The sequence below is a fragment of the Anguilla rostrata genome, chromosome 3, assembly GCF_018555375.3.
Source record: "Anguilla rostrata isolate EN2019 chromosome 3, ASM1855537v3, whole genome shotgun sequence".
Taxonomy (NCBI): Eukaryota; Metazoa; Chordata; class Actinopteri; order Anguilliformes; family Anguillidae; genus Anguilla; species Anguilla rostrata.
The window spans coordinates 61,512,997-61,527,194 of NC_057935.1; the positions used below are offsets into that span (position 1 = coordinate 61,512,997).

At 39.5% G+C, this 14,198-nt stretch overlaps 1 protein-coding gene across 1 annotated transcript in view; it reads left to right on the forward strand.

Moving 5' to 3' along the window:
* The first annotated feature begins 3,989 nt into the window (after positions 1–3,989).
* The window catches only part of LOC135251959 (pyruvate carboxylase, mitochondrial-like), a 133,168-nt gene continuing 122,959 nt past the window's right edge, over positions 3,990–14,198 (forward strand). The window contains exon 1 of the mRNA XM_064329839.1: positions 3,990–4,355. The gene's annotated coding sequence lies outside the window, so the exon portion shown is untranslated. The remainder of the gene's footprint in view (positions 4,356–14,198) is intronic.

Sequence of the window (14,198 nt, forward strand, 5' to 3'; positions counted from 1 at the left end):
ACTGAAAAACAAAACTCCACAGCCTTGTTACTGCAATGCATTTTCAATCTTACTAGCTAGCTTTAGCTTGCGGGATTTATCGATCTCCTTTTTCCATTCCACACTTTCAGAATTAGCAAACTGTTATCTTGTTATCAACTATCTACAGTAGCTCAACATTGCTTGCTAGCATCAAACTAAACAAATATCGCCATTAGAGCCAGGTTTGTGAAATTAATCAAAAAAATGTAACGATAGCTAAAGATCATCTTATCTAGCAGCCTCAATTGGTTTTCAACCCTACTAGCTATCTATCTAGCCACATTCACTACAGCCTCAGTTAGATAATCATCCAATCATTAATTTTTCCATTGAAATGTCCAAGGTTTTACCATTTCACTGGATGTTTGCACTGTTCCACCTACAGTGTAACACAAAGAGTTGTAGTCAGTATACATGTCCGCTTGCAGTAAAGCATGCATGATGCTGATGGGCCCACAAGCTAACTTACCTTGCCCAGATTCACCTCTTACTGCACTGCAACAGGTTCAGAAATGCAGGAACAGTAGGGCTGTAGAGGGCAGTTTGGAACCCAGCACAATTTGTTCATTCACTCATTCCCATTTTTTCGCACCCAGAGATATTTTCCTTAAAACTCTTCAGTTTTAGGTAACCCTTCTCAACTATCCTTTCTCTCTCCCTCCCTTAAGGCCATCATGGTAATACTAACCCATCTACGTCTAAACAAATAAGCCAAAAGCCAAAAGCCAAAAATGGCAACAGGCGAGCAGAGATGGAGAAGGGAGATGCAGCAAACAGTTCAAAGCCATATTCATGTGAACTAAAATGTCTTGTGTGGTTGCATGGAAACACGCACTCCCCAGAAAGTGCAGCCTTCGTGGATACCAGGGACTGGATGAGTGCTGAATAGGCCAATCACTTCCCCCAGCCTTGAAGGCAAAACCTTTGTCAATTTGTTCAGCCTTTGAACATCAGTTAAAATGGGAAGGGAAAAAAAATATTTACCTTGAGCACATTGAAAGCACTGGAGAGAAAAACATTGTATTTCCCCTGTCTTAGAGCATTCTAAATGAGACAGATTAAAGGGTTTCAGGGGACAGAACAGAAGAGAGAGGGTATATTTCACTCCTCAAGCAGACCTGATCCATTGCTTGAAGGCTGCTGCATATCAACAGTCTGTTTATTAGCAGATTCTTAGGGGTTTTGATTAGAAATGTACATTGCCGGCTGACTGATTCAAGGTTCACGCTTAAAAAATATAAAAACTGGAAAAAACAGAGCTCAAATTTACCCTGGGATGACTCTGACCTACTGGCCAACAATCCACACATCAATTTCACTGGAAATTTGATACAGCTTAGACTTCTATTAGACCACTATTAGCGTACAGCAGGGCGTGCCTGAGAGTCTACAAGACACAGTACAAGTACAGACCACACAAACAGGAAATGAATGGCTGATGTGAAACTCATATAAACTCATATATATATATATATATGCATATGCAAAATACAATAAGGGTTATCGCAACTGGTTCACTTTTACAGGTGCTTGTGCCTGCGCCATCCGTGAGCCAGCGGCATCGCTCTCTTCTTTGTTCCCTCCCTCAAGGCTCCTCCTGAGTTGAGGCTGAGTTGAGTGGCTTCTGCAGGTTTTCAAATGGGCACCCTCCTTCCTCGATGTTTTGTCGATTTAAGCCCATGAAATATATTCAAAAGCACTTAAAATGCAGACAAACGGCTTCAGTGAACCACAAGTTGACCAAAAATTGGGTAAAATTGGCCTACAGGTAGGAAGGCTAATGTATGGCAACATTAGGAACTTTGTGGGAAGCATCAGTGACCAGTAATAGAATGGAAATGTTGCTTTTGTAACTCAGCAAGAACCCCTCCCTCCTCCCTCTACTGTGTGGGAGCCCAGGAGTGATTATAAATATAATTTTGGTATGGAGCTAGTACACCACATAATGCAATTGTGTAGATGCTGCCCTGTACTGAATGGCTGGACCATTGTTTCGATGATGATTGGCCGACAGTATGTGTGTGCAGGCTGAATTTGCTGGGGAAAAGCACACAAAACATAAATAATCTGAATCCAATGTGGCCTTTTTAAGTTCCTTGGCACACATCAGAGGGCAACAGACCTTTTAATGCAATTTAGTTTACAAAACAGGCAGGGGAATTTTAGTTTAACCTCCAAACAAATAGTAGGTTCTCTGGCAAGCAACAGCAATTCTATCTTATCGTTTGTGCTGTTAATTACTGCAGAACTATTCATGGTAGGGAGCTATGTTTCCTAGAGAGTAGAGAGTTGAATTGTATGCATATAAAATCCTGAATATAGAAACTTAAATTCAGTGGAGAAAAACAGAAGAAAAGTAGAGAGTGATTGAGGTCGGTATGTTGAAATTTAATCTGTGCTACTTGACCTTTGAATAAAACCTTCAAATGAATATGAGTTCTTTTTTGCAGTTTAAGGAAAGGGAGGTGGAATGGGTGAATGAATGTTCAATATTGGCAACTTTGGCCTCAATTTATTCCGCACTGCACTTTGTTCTTCACTTTTAACAACAAATTTAAACACGTTTCACATGTTTATTATTCTTACACAACTGTTTTAGTTCACATCAGTTGCGCAAATATGCAAGAACAGTAGGTTAACACTTGAAACCATTCACTCAGTCACATACAAAGCACCTTGCTGGTGGACATAATCAGAGCTTTTGTCCATCTGCTCTTTTTGCCTCTTGAGCTCTTAAATCAGATTCCACTACTTTCTGGGGACGCTTGTTGCAAATGTGCTTCAAATCATGCTCATTCTGAGGAAGGGACTTGAGATAAGGTTGTGTTGCAATATCATGTTGTTCCCTTGAAGTGTTCTCCCATGTTATCTAAAGTGGATAAGGAAAGAAAAAAAAAAGCACTGTGCTTTTGCGAGATCATCGGTGTCCGAAACTGTAAGCTTTTGGTCAGGGGTGATCAACAAAGGCTGATTCATTTCAGAATTTTGTCCAAACTTCTGCTTTTAATTATATAATTAGGTCAATCATATCCTGGCTGACATTTGTATAAGCACCAGCTACAGCTGCAGCCTGCAAGGGTATCCTAAAGATTTTACTGTGCTCAAGGACAGGAGTGAACCAGCATAGTTTATAGAGCTGTCAGAAAGCTAAAACTACGGTAATTGGTTGGAACAAAAACCTGTACTCACACTCTCCCTCCAGGACTGGAGTTGTGCACCTCTGCTTTAGATGCAGCACATATACTGTGTTGGCCATAAAGTCCCTTCCCTTATTCTTTCAGACGAATGGCATTGCTTTCTCTCCTCAAGCCATCGTATACTGCAATAAAATATTTATATGGCAAAATGTTCTGTACACAGATTTCACAATTAGCCTCCGTCTATTTATTCTCCTTCTCCATTCCTACTGCACATATCTGTTTAGGGCAAGACGTTTTTCATTGTCCCCTTTATGTTGTTGTGTGGTGTGATTCGTTCACAGCCAGTGCTTATTTACTTATCCCTTCTGATGTATTTGTCTCTCATCTCTACTGCCACTACTCCCCTGCTTTAAACTGAATAAAGACCAACTTTATACTGACTTTAAATCCCTTTAAGGACCTGTATTGTTCTCTGATAAAAAAATTTAAATAATCGAAAACGGCCCGACACTTTCATCTTCAAATATTTTTGTACTTATTTTCCAGAGAATATAAAATTAAAGTAAAGCTCTTGCCAGATAAATAATAACAAGGGTCATTTTTCATGCAGTGATCATAAGATCCCATCAATTCTTCCCATCTTTTGTTTTAAATTTCTCTCTTCGGCATGGTGCAGTACTAGGAAATGATACCTCCCACACTCCCCCTCCCTCCCTCCCTCGTCTGTCTCTCTCACTTTAAATCCTGGCGCTCTACCGTCTGTGGCAGGGGCAGGAACTGATTGGACAGGAGGAGGAGGGGCGTGTAGTTGCGTAACGAGAAGGGGATGGAAGCTTATGAGAGTGAGGTAGAGCTTAACTATGTAGCAGGAGCAGGCCTCGATCTCTTTGGTACCGATAGAGAGAGAGAGAGAGAGAGAGAGAGAGAGAGGGGGAGAGAGAGAGAGAGAGAGGGGGGGATAGAGAGAGAGAGAGAGAAGAATCAGATACAAGAGACAGAGGCAGTGTCAGTGTGTGTCCCTTCACACTGCACAGCACAGACAGCTCTCCCATAGAAACAGAAGTCAGCGAGTCACCCTGTGGCCTTTCCAAGCACTCATTGATTTGAGGATTGCAGTCCCTGTCATTCATTTCTTCACGTTTTCATGCTTTGACTGGACCGTGGATCTCGGTCAGAAACCGACCCAAAGAAATAGTGAGTGTCTCATTTTATGTTCACAAACTTGTTTTTCTTTTCCCTGAGTGCATATGTTCGTGTGTGAATGCATGCACTAATGTGTTTGTGTTTGTTTATGGTTTTAATGAATATTTGTGTCACCTTTACCTCAAGTGTACCTGCAAGTCAGTTTGTGCCTGAGGCTTGTATTTGTGTTGTGTATGAATTTCAGGCTGCATTTTGCTATTTGCCTGTGCACTTCTACTCATTCATTGGTTTTGGGGACATTTTCATCAGTGTTGCCAGACCTTGAAACTCAGAGTTTGCGTGACGGTTGTGCACTTGTTTTGTTTTTTGTTTTTTTTTCCTCTGCAAGTTAATGGTCCAGCTGTTGTACAAATAGGGATGTGCATTTAGAGACCAGCAAATAGCAGTGGCCAGAAAAAATGTTATGATAAAGATAACATGCCTGCCAACAGCAATAACACCATTCCAAGTTCAATAAAAGGGAACCTAATGTTCCTAAACTACTCTAACTCTATAGCTGGAGGAGTTTATAAACTTTTGTTAGTTATTTATTTAGTTGTCTGGCTGTCAGACAGTCGGTGCCAGGGGTCACCTGCCTGCTGCACGTAAAACAGGGGGTATCATATTAGGACAGAGCCAATGAGCTGAAGATGGAGACCCAAGTGCACAAATGCACTGGCTTTGTGTTTCACAGAAAGAGCCTTTCTGTGCGGGTACAGGCCTGTGGTCTATCTGAATGTCTAAAGGCGTGAACCTGTTACACGGGCTAACGCCTTTAGACAGCTAAAATAAATATGCCTTTTATTTGCATGTTATTGGCACCTGAATTTGATGGTTGATGGTTGATCAGCCACAGACAGTCAAGTGTGAAAGTGTGTGTTTTTGAATGGGGAAATATCACTGACCTGGCTGGACTGATTGGGCTGTCTAGCTGGCTGGCTAACAAACTGACCAAGCTATTGGGCTGGCAAACTAGATGGCAAAGTAGGTGACTGGGCAGAACAATAACACGAATTATATCTTCCTTGTTTGAATTCATGCTGAGACATTTCCTTTTGGAAAATTTTTTTTATGAGTTTCTGTCCATGAATATGGGTGGTCCTGTCCAGTTGAGGGAATTTCGCTAGCAGTCTGATAGCAAAGCATTAGCCGCCTGCAAGGGAAGGCTAAGTCTCCAGGACCCAATTTAATGGTTCACCTAAACTGTTTTTATAATTAGCTATCGCTAACTAAACAGCTATGATAGACTTCTTCATTTCGGTGTTACCTGAGTCACCCTAGTGGTTCAATTTTGGGGGGGAAGAATAAGATTTAAACAACAGATGACTTGCCAGGTAATCTAAATTAGGTGGTGCAAACATACCTCTAATACCTTGCAAGATGGAGTTAACCATACCACAGAGGAAAATAAATACATGTGATAAATTTGCCAGTACTTATATTACCATTTATCGAGTATAGTCAATGGGGCGCAGCATGTGAAAAAATTGTTTCATTCTCAGTTTATGTTCTCATTCTCAGATTTCAGGGCCTACATGGGGAGGATAATAATAAATAGTAATGCATTTATAGGATCTTTTCAGTGAAGAGTAGCCAATTAACTGTAAAGGGGAGCCACTGCCACATTAAGAAAAAAACATCACTGTATTGAACTGCAGATGACACTGGACAACACAAATAAAAGAGTGTTGGATTATGGGTCATGACTTCATGAGGCATATAAAAAAAAATTATTCTGATTGTTTATGCTATTGCGCTAGTGCTAACAATGTAATGTACAGTATACTGCCTCTTATCTGTATGTTATTATTTGCTTAAATGTTTATGACAGTACTGCCATTTCCATGGACTTAGTATAGTATTGGTTGGTGCTGATTCTTGTACGTGCAATTGAATGCTGCTGAGCAAACTTAATTTAATAAGGTGAAAAGTGAGAGTTCAGTTCAGTTCTCTGCTACCATGTATAACAAAATCTCATGCCTGCTCTCAGAATCTCTGAAGCACACTTTGGTCTCAAGCTTGATGTTTGACTCAATATTGCTATATAACACAAACACACACACACACACACACACACACACACACAACAATACACAGAAGTAATCATTTTTTATGATCATATTTCAACAGCATGCATCCTTATTAGAGTTCTTGTTGTATTCTTTCATCTTTTACATCGTTTGAGTTCAGTAAGATGCAATGCTTTTTCAGTCAGCTCATGACATGAGCATGACATTCATAACAGTATCTTTTTATGACAGCTCTGTTGTATAACAGCATCTGTTAAAAAACAAAATGATTATTCAAAAATATAGAATTCAGAAAGTTAGAATTTTGCATTGTGTTTGACAGATTTCTAGACAGATGTATAAGGTCTCTCTATGCAATTCTGATAACTCTCAAGTCAAAATCTCCAGTTTGTCTTCCATTAGTCACTTGTGGAACAAAGCAATCTTGGATGGGCTTGGGGCTATCTTAGGTGAATGTGGAGTTATTTTGTTTATTTATATATTGCTTACACTCCCAGGAACTCTGCCATGGCAATCATATCAATGTACTGTTAGACTTTTGATAGCTTTGTAAAGAAAATAAAACACTCAAACTGACTCCTGAATACAAATTTTGCTCGGCCTAAAAATGACTGAAATTACGTTGGCATAATTCCTAAAATGCCTCTACTGCTATAACACAGAAATAAAGGGATTTGGTTGTGTTGTGTGCGCATTGGGTTCAGCGGTTTCAATCTGGTGGCAGAGCCTGCTCCCTCTCCTACCCCATCACACAATTGGCTGTTTATTTCTTCCTCTCTCTCTCTCTCGCTCTCTCTTCTATTCTGAACCTTACTTTCAGTCTGTTCTTTCCCTTGCAACTTCCACGCTGTGCTTTAATGTTGTTCTCTGCTGTTTCCACTTTTCAGTAGCAGAATGTTCTGCACAGTTTCGCTGTGGTGTACTATTGAAAGTAGAGCTGTAATCAACATCGAGGTGACTGTATTTCTGGAAAGATTTGGGCTCGAACTAGATCAAAGGTGCGGCACTGCGTGGTGAATGGCAGGCAGTGGTGTTCAATCTTTTGCGGTGATCTATTAACCCTGAGGCTCAAAGTTCTTTGTTGTTTATGTGCCCGACACGTAGTGTTTCAGTGGCCCGTCCTGTCCCCAACTTCCGCACACAATCTTTCATTCCTTCAGCAATGCAGATGAATTACCTTGCTCAAGGGGCGTGGCTTACCTGGGAATTGAGTCAGTAATCTCTGAATAATTAGGCCCTAATCATGAGACTGAACTGCAGCCCTCAAGCTTGTGTGTGCATTGTGTGTGCTTTCCTGTATGTATGCAGCATTACACACATGTGTTCTTAGTGTTCTGTTTGCTCATAGGTGTCTGGAGTTTAAAATATGTATGTGTGTGGGTGTGCTTCTGCCTTTGTCACACTTTGTCTGTGCATCTGTGTGGGAGTGTGATTGCAGGGTAGTCATTTTCTATTTCAGGTCATAATTGGGATTGTGTTTAACACAGGAAAAGTCACCCGCGGGCACCACTCTCCAGTCATCCGCAGCCATTGGTCATCACTGTACTATTATTCAGCTTCATATTTGCGGAGGATCCTAATGGTACTGCTCTCATATGCCTTCATTGAAAACAGCCCTCTTGGAAATCTGTTCTGTTGCAGATGCTTATTCCCAACACTGCCACATGCCAGAACATGTCGTCCTCTGCTTTAATTTCAAACCGAATGTAGTACTGCTGGTTTTAATTAAACATTTTAATCTTATTCTAACACTGGAATAAATAAATATAGATATTTAAGAAATAAAAAGGGGTCCCCTGTCTTTGCTATAAAATTGTTCACAATGCAAAAATAAAAAATAGTCCAAAGTCGTGGTTAGACTGCAATGTCAGTGTGCAATCTTGGTGTGATATTTCAGTATTCCATTTCAAGTTTATGCTTCCTCTAATATTCTAAATAATGATGCAATTAAAGTTTACACATGCCTTTTTATTGCGCATTTAAGGCAAAGCACATTATTTAAGGTCAGCAGTGATGGGCACATTTAGAGTCAACATGCTTGCATCAGCTATTGTGCATACAGATGAGCTTGAGAGCACACAGAGTTTGACGTGTGAGATGTGTCAGATGCAAAATAAATATCAGTGTTTCAGTTGCAGAGTCTATGAAACTTTGAACCCTGTAACTCTAAAAGGTAGGGGCAGAAAAAGAACAAAACAAAACAGGATGTTTTTGCCCAATCCTGTGTTTTATGATGCGTTGCGTAAAAAACAGCCTGTTCTGTCACATTATGACATAAACGCTGTGCTGCCAGACTTGCAACATTTATTTTCTCAATCTGCAAACAGTGTGAAGCAAGGCATATAACTAAATCCATATCTGATTCCAAACCCAAGCCACATTAAACTCCTAAAACATTTGTTTCTACACTCTAGCTCTTCCCTTCCCTATTTGTGTCAGTTTCTCTCTCTTTTTCTGTGTCCTCTTAATTTCTGGTGGCTTTTGTTTGCAATGCTGTCTTCTTTTCAACACCATCATTTTTATCATAGCACCCACTTCGAGCTTTATATTGTTGCTAAAAGAGTGCAGTTGTTTTGGGAACTGGGATGTATAATTGAACCCCTTCCTGGGATGGCAGAGTACCTATAGTTGCAAAAACTTCATAGACCAGTATGTAGCCTCAGGGTTTTTGGTTTGACTCTTATTTTAGGAATTCTATGGTTTGCTGTTACAGTCACTGCATTTGCAGTACCCCTCAATTAACAGAAATGGATTGTACTAATTCTCAGGTACTATGGAGCCACCACCCAGTGTGTCTGTCAAAGTATCACATATTTAGTTTCCAGTTCGTGCTTCAGTTGCAAGGTTTGATAAAAGATAATCTGAGTGTTGTTTATGGCTGAATATTTCAGACAAATAAAAAATCTTATAAGTAGATTTAGGGTCTCTTCACTATGTGAAAAAATTGTTTCATTCTCAGTTTATGTTCTCATTCTCAGATTTCAGGGCCTACATGGGGAGGATAATAATAAATAGTAATGCATTTATAGGATCTTTTCAGTGAAGAGTAGCCAATTAACCGTAAAGGGGAGCCACTGCCACATTAAGAAAAAAACATCACTGTATTGAACTGCAGATGACACTGGACAACACAAATAAAAGAGTGTTGGATTATGGGTCATGACTTCATGAGGCATATAAAAAAAAAATATTCTGATTGTTTATGCTATTGCGCTAGTGCTAACAATGTAATGTACAGTATACTGCCTCTTATCTGTATGTTATTATTTGCTTAAATGTTTATGACAGTACTGCCATTTCCATGGACCTAGTATAGTATTGGTTGGTGCTGATTCTTGTACATGCAACTGAATGCTGCTGAGCAAACTTAATTTAATAAGGTGAAAAGTGAGAGTTCAGTTCAGTTCTCTGCTACCATGTATAACAAAATCTCATGCCTGCTCTCAGAATCTCTGAAGCACACTTTGGTCTCAAGGTTGATGTTTGACTCAATATTGATATATAACACACACACACACACACACACACAACAATACACAGAAGTAATCATTTTTTATGATCATATTTCAACAGCATGCATCCTTATTAGAGTTTGTGTTGTATTCTTTCATCTTTTACATCGTTTGATTCTTTATCAGTAAGATGCAATGCTTTTTCAGTCAGCTCATGACATGAGCATGACATTCATAACAGTATCTTTTTATGACAGCTCTGCTGTATAACAGCATCTGTTAAAAAACAAAATGATTATTCAAAAATATAGAATTCAGAAAGTTAGAATTTTTGCATTGTGGTTGACAGATTTCTAGACAGATGTATAAGGTCTCTCTATGCAATTCTGATAACTCTCAAGTCAAAATCTCCAGTTTGTCTTCCATTAGTCACTTGTGGAACAAAGCAATCTTGGATGGGCTTGGGGCTATCTTAGGTGAATGTGGAGTTATTTTGTTTATTTATATATTGCTTACACTCCCAGGAACTCTGCCATGACAATCATATCAATGTACTGTTAGACTTTTGATAGCTTTGTAAAGAAAATAAAACACTCAAACTCACTCCTGAATACAAATTTTGCTCGGCCTAAAAATGACTGAAATTACGTTGGCATAATTCCTAAAATGCCTCTACTGCTATAACACAGAAATAAAGGGATTTGCTTGTGTTGTGTGCGCATTGGGTTCAGCGGTTTCAATCTGGTGGCAGAGCCTGCTCCCTCCCCTACCCCATCACACAATTGGCTGTTTATTTCTTCCTCTCTCTCTCTCTCGCTCTCTCTTCTATTCTGAACTTTACTTTCAGTCTGTTCTTTCCCTTGCAACTTCCACGCTGTGCTTTTATGTTGTTCTCTGCTGTTTCCACTTTTCAGTAGCAGAATGTTCTGCACAGTTTCGCTGTGGTGTACTATTGAAAGTAGAGCTGTAATCAACATCGAGGTGACTGTATTTCTGGAAAGATTTGGGCTCAAACTAGATCAAAGGTGCGGCACTGCGTGGTGAATGGCAGGCAGTGGTGTTCAATCTTTTGCGGTGATCTATTAACCCTGAGGCTCAAAGTTCTTTGTTGTTTATGTACCCGACACGTAGTGTTTCAGTGGCCCGTCCTGTCCCCTTCCGCACACAATCTTTCATTCCTTCAGCAATGCAGATGAATTACCTTGCTCAAGGGGCGTGGCTTACCTGGGAATTGAGTCAGTAATCTCTGAATAATTAGGCCCTAATCATGAGACTGAACTGCAGCCCTCAAGCTTGTGTGTGCATTGTGTGTGCTTTCCTGTATGTATGCAGCGTTACACACGTGTGTTCTTAGTGTTCTGTTTGCTCATAGGTGTCTGGAGTTTAAAATATGTATGTGTGTGGGTGTGCTTCTGCCTTTGTCACACTTTGTCTGTGCATCTCTGTGTGGGAGTGTGATTGCAGGGTAGTCATTTTCTATTTCAGGTCATAATTGGGATTGTGTTTAACACAGGAAAAGTCACCCGCAGGCACCACTCTCCAGTCATCCGCAGCCATTGGTCATCACTGTACTATTATTCAGCTTCATATTTGCGGAGGATCCTAATGGTACTGCCCTCATATGCCTTCATTGAAAACAGCCCTCTTGGAAATCTGTTCTGTTGCAGATGCTTATTCCCAACACTGCCACATGCCAGAACATGTCGTCCTCTGCTTTAATTTCAAACCGAATGTAGTACTGCTGGTTTTAATTAAACATTTTAATCTTATTCTAACACTGGAATAAATAAATATAGATATTTAAGAAATAAAAAGGTGTCCCCTGTCTTTGCTATAAAATTGTTCACAATGCAAAAATAAAAAATAGTCCAAAGTCGTGGTTAGACTGCAATGTCAGTGTGCAATCTTGGTGTGATATTTCAGTATTCCATTTCAAGTTTATGCTTCCTCTAATATTCTAAATAATGATGCAATGAAAGTTTACACATGCCTTTTTATTGCGCATTTAAGGCAAAGCACATTATTTAAGGTCAGCAGTGATGGGCACATTTAGAGTCAACATGCTTGCATCAGCTATTGTGCATACAGATGAGCTTGAGAGCACACAGAGTTTGACGTGTGAGATGTGTCAGATGCAAAATAAATATCAGTGTTTCAGTTGCAGAGTCTATGAAACTTTGAACCCTGTAACTCTAAAAGGTAGGGGCAGAAAAAGAACAAAACAAAACAGGATGTTTTTTCCCAATCCTGTGTTTTATGATGCGTTGCGTAAAAAACAGCCTGTTCTGTCACATTATGACATAAACGCTGTGCTGCCAGACTTGCAACATTTATTTTCTCAATCTGCAAACAGTGTTAAGCAAGGCATATAACTAAATCCATATCTGATTCCAAACCCAAGCCACATTAAACTCCTAAAACATTTGTTTCTACACTCTAGCTCTTCCCTTTATTTGTGTCAGTTTCTCTCTCTTTTTCTGTGTCCTCTTAATTTCTGGTGGCTTTTGTTTGCGATGCTGTCTTCTTTTCAACTCCATCATTTTTATCATAGCACCCACTTCGAGCTTCATATTGTTGCTAAAAGAGTGCAGTTGTTTTGGGAACTGGGATGTATAATTGCACCCCTTCCTGGGATGGCAGAGTACCTATAGTTGCAAAAACTTCATAGACCAGTATGTAGCCTAAGGGTTTTTGGTTTGACTCTTATTTTAGGAATTCTATGGTTTGCTGTTACAGTCACTGCATTTGCAGTACCCCTCAATTAACAGAAATGGATTGTACTAATTCTCAGGTACTATGGAGCCACCACCCAGTGTGTCTGTCAAAGTATCACATATTTAGTTTCCAGTTCGTGCTTCAGTTGCAAGGTTTGATAAAAGATAATCTGAGTGTTGTTTATGGCTGAATATTTCAGACAAATAAAAAATCTTATAAGTAGATTTAGGGTCTCTTCACTACCACTCTGAGACGATCAAGAATAGAATAAAATTTAGCATCTCAATGAGTGAATAAAATGGGCTTTATTCACGAAACATGTGCGATCACATTTGATCTTAGTATGTATGTAAGTATGTTTCTATGAACATTTCGGCATTCATCATTTTTTTCTTATCTGTACTTGTTCATGGCTGTTTCCTTATGCTAATCATATGAACAGGATTATGCATAAAATATACAAACATTTAGCATTCATCATCTTATACACATGGGATATGTGCAAAAACAAAGGTCTGCACATGTGTCACGAATCCCATATTGGCTTTTTCATAGGAACATTTTTAAGAACAAAAGTAAGAATGATTTTAAAAACGTTTTGTGAATGGAGGAAGTTCATCCATTTGGATGTGTGCTGTATTTTTGTGTTCTAATCTTGAAAGAAAAATGAGGTTGGATTGAAAAGAGTGGAAAAGCAAACATAAGCTTTTCAGTCAGAGAATTGTCTTTTAGCTTATTGCCATTTTTCTTCAAAATGATTACTTAGGCTGCTGCATTCTGTATTATAGACACAAACAAAGCTAGCCAGCTAGCTGTGTGAAAAATGTATCAGCCTTTTATTTCAACTAAGGGTGAAAGTGATGAATTACTTCTTGTTTAGCAGGCTAACTGGTCTTTCATTTCCAGAATCTGTGACTTTTTTTGACTTGACCGCAGTTGTGTTGTTAATATTCTGTTAGAAAATGGCCCACAAGCCAGGTGGAATTTACATTTAGGTTCAGGATGAGCAGGATGAGAGGTGAGGCATGGAGTGCAAGATTGTATTCTTCAAATAAAACTGCACCCCTTTTATCATGCAAGGGAATATCCTTTCAGTTACCAGGTATTAAGTGAGAACTTCTGTAAACTTTGCATTACAGAACTGACAGCAATTGCAGGGATACTGAAAGCTGTATCCTGTGGCCAATAGTACTTCTGTGGCTTTAATTCTTTCCCTATAATCAGGGTTGATACAAACCTGGGACACTTGGTGAGTTACATTTCTAGCCAATCAGTTGCATTAATCAATTAATTTACTATCAAAGAGAAAATAAAACCAGCAGTAATACTGGCCTTGAGAATCAGATTTGAGCATCCTTGGCCTACAGATTTGTTATTGATACCAAACTGTTCTGCACAGCGCAATGACCAAACACCCATGGTGCACTTGGCGGTAAAAATTAACCAAAAAACACTTTCATTTCATCCCTGCAAAAATCCTGCTCATCGGACCTTTCAACCTGCACAGATTTGAGTGATACGCTCTCGCATAAACACTTATCCAACAGCTGTGGGGACATTGCTTGACTGAGCCAAGTTAAACAATTGGGGCCTTTCTGCCATGAACGCGTTAACCATTAAAACCATTTTTCTCCCCTGTTCAGGGAGCACGGTGGACA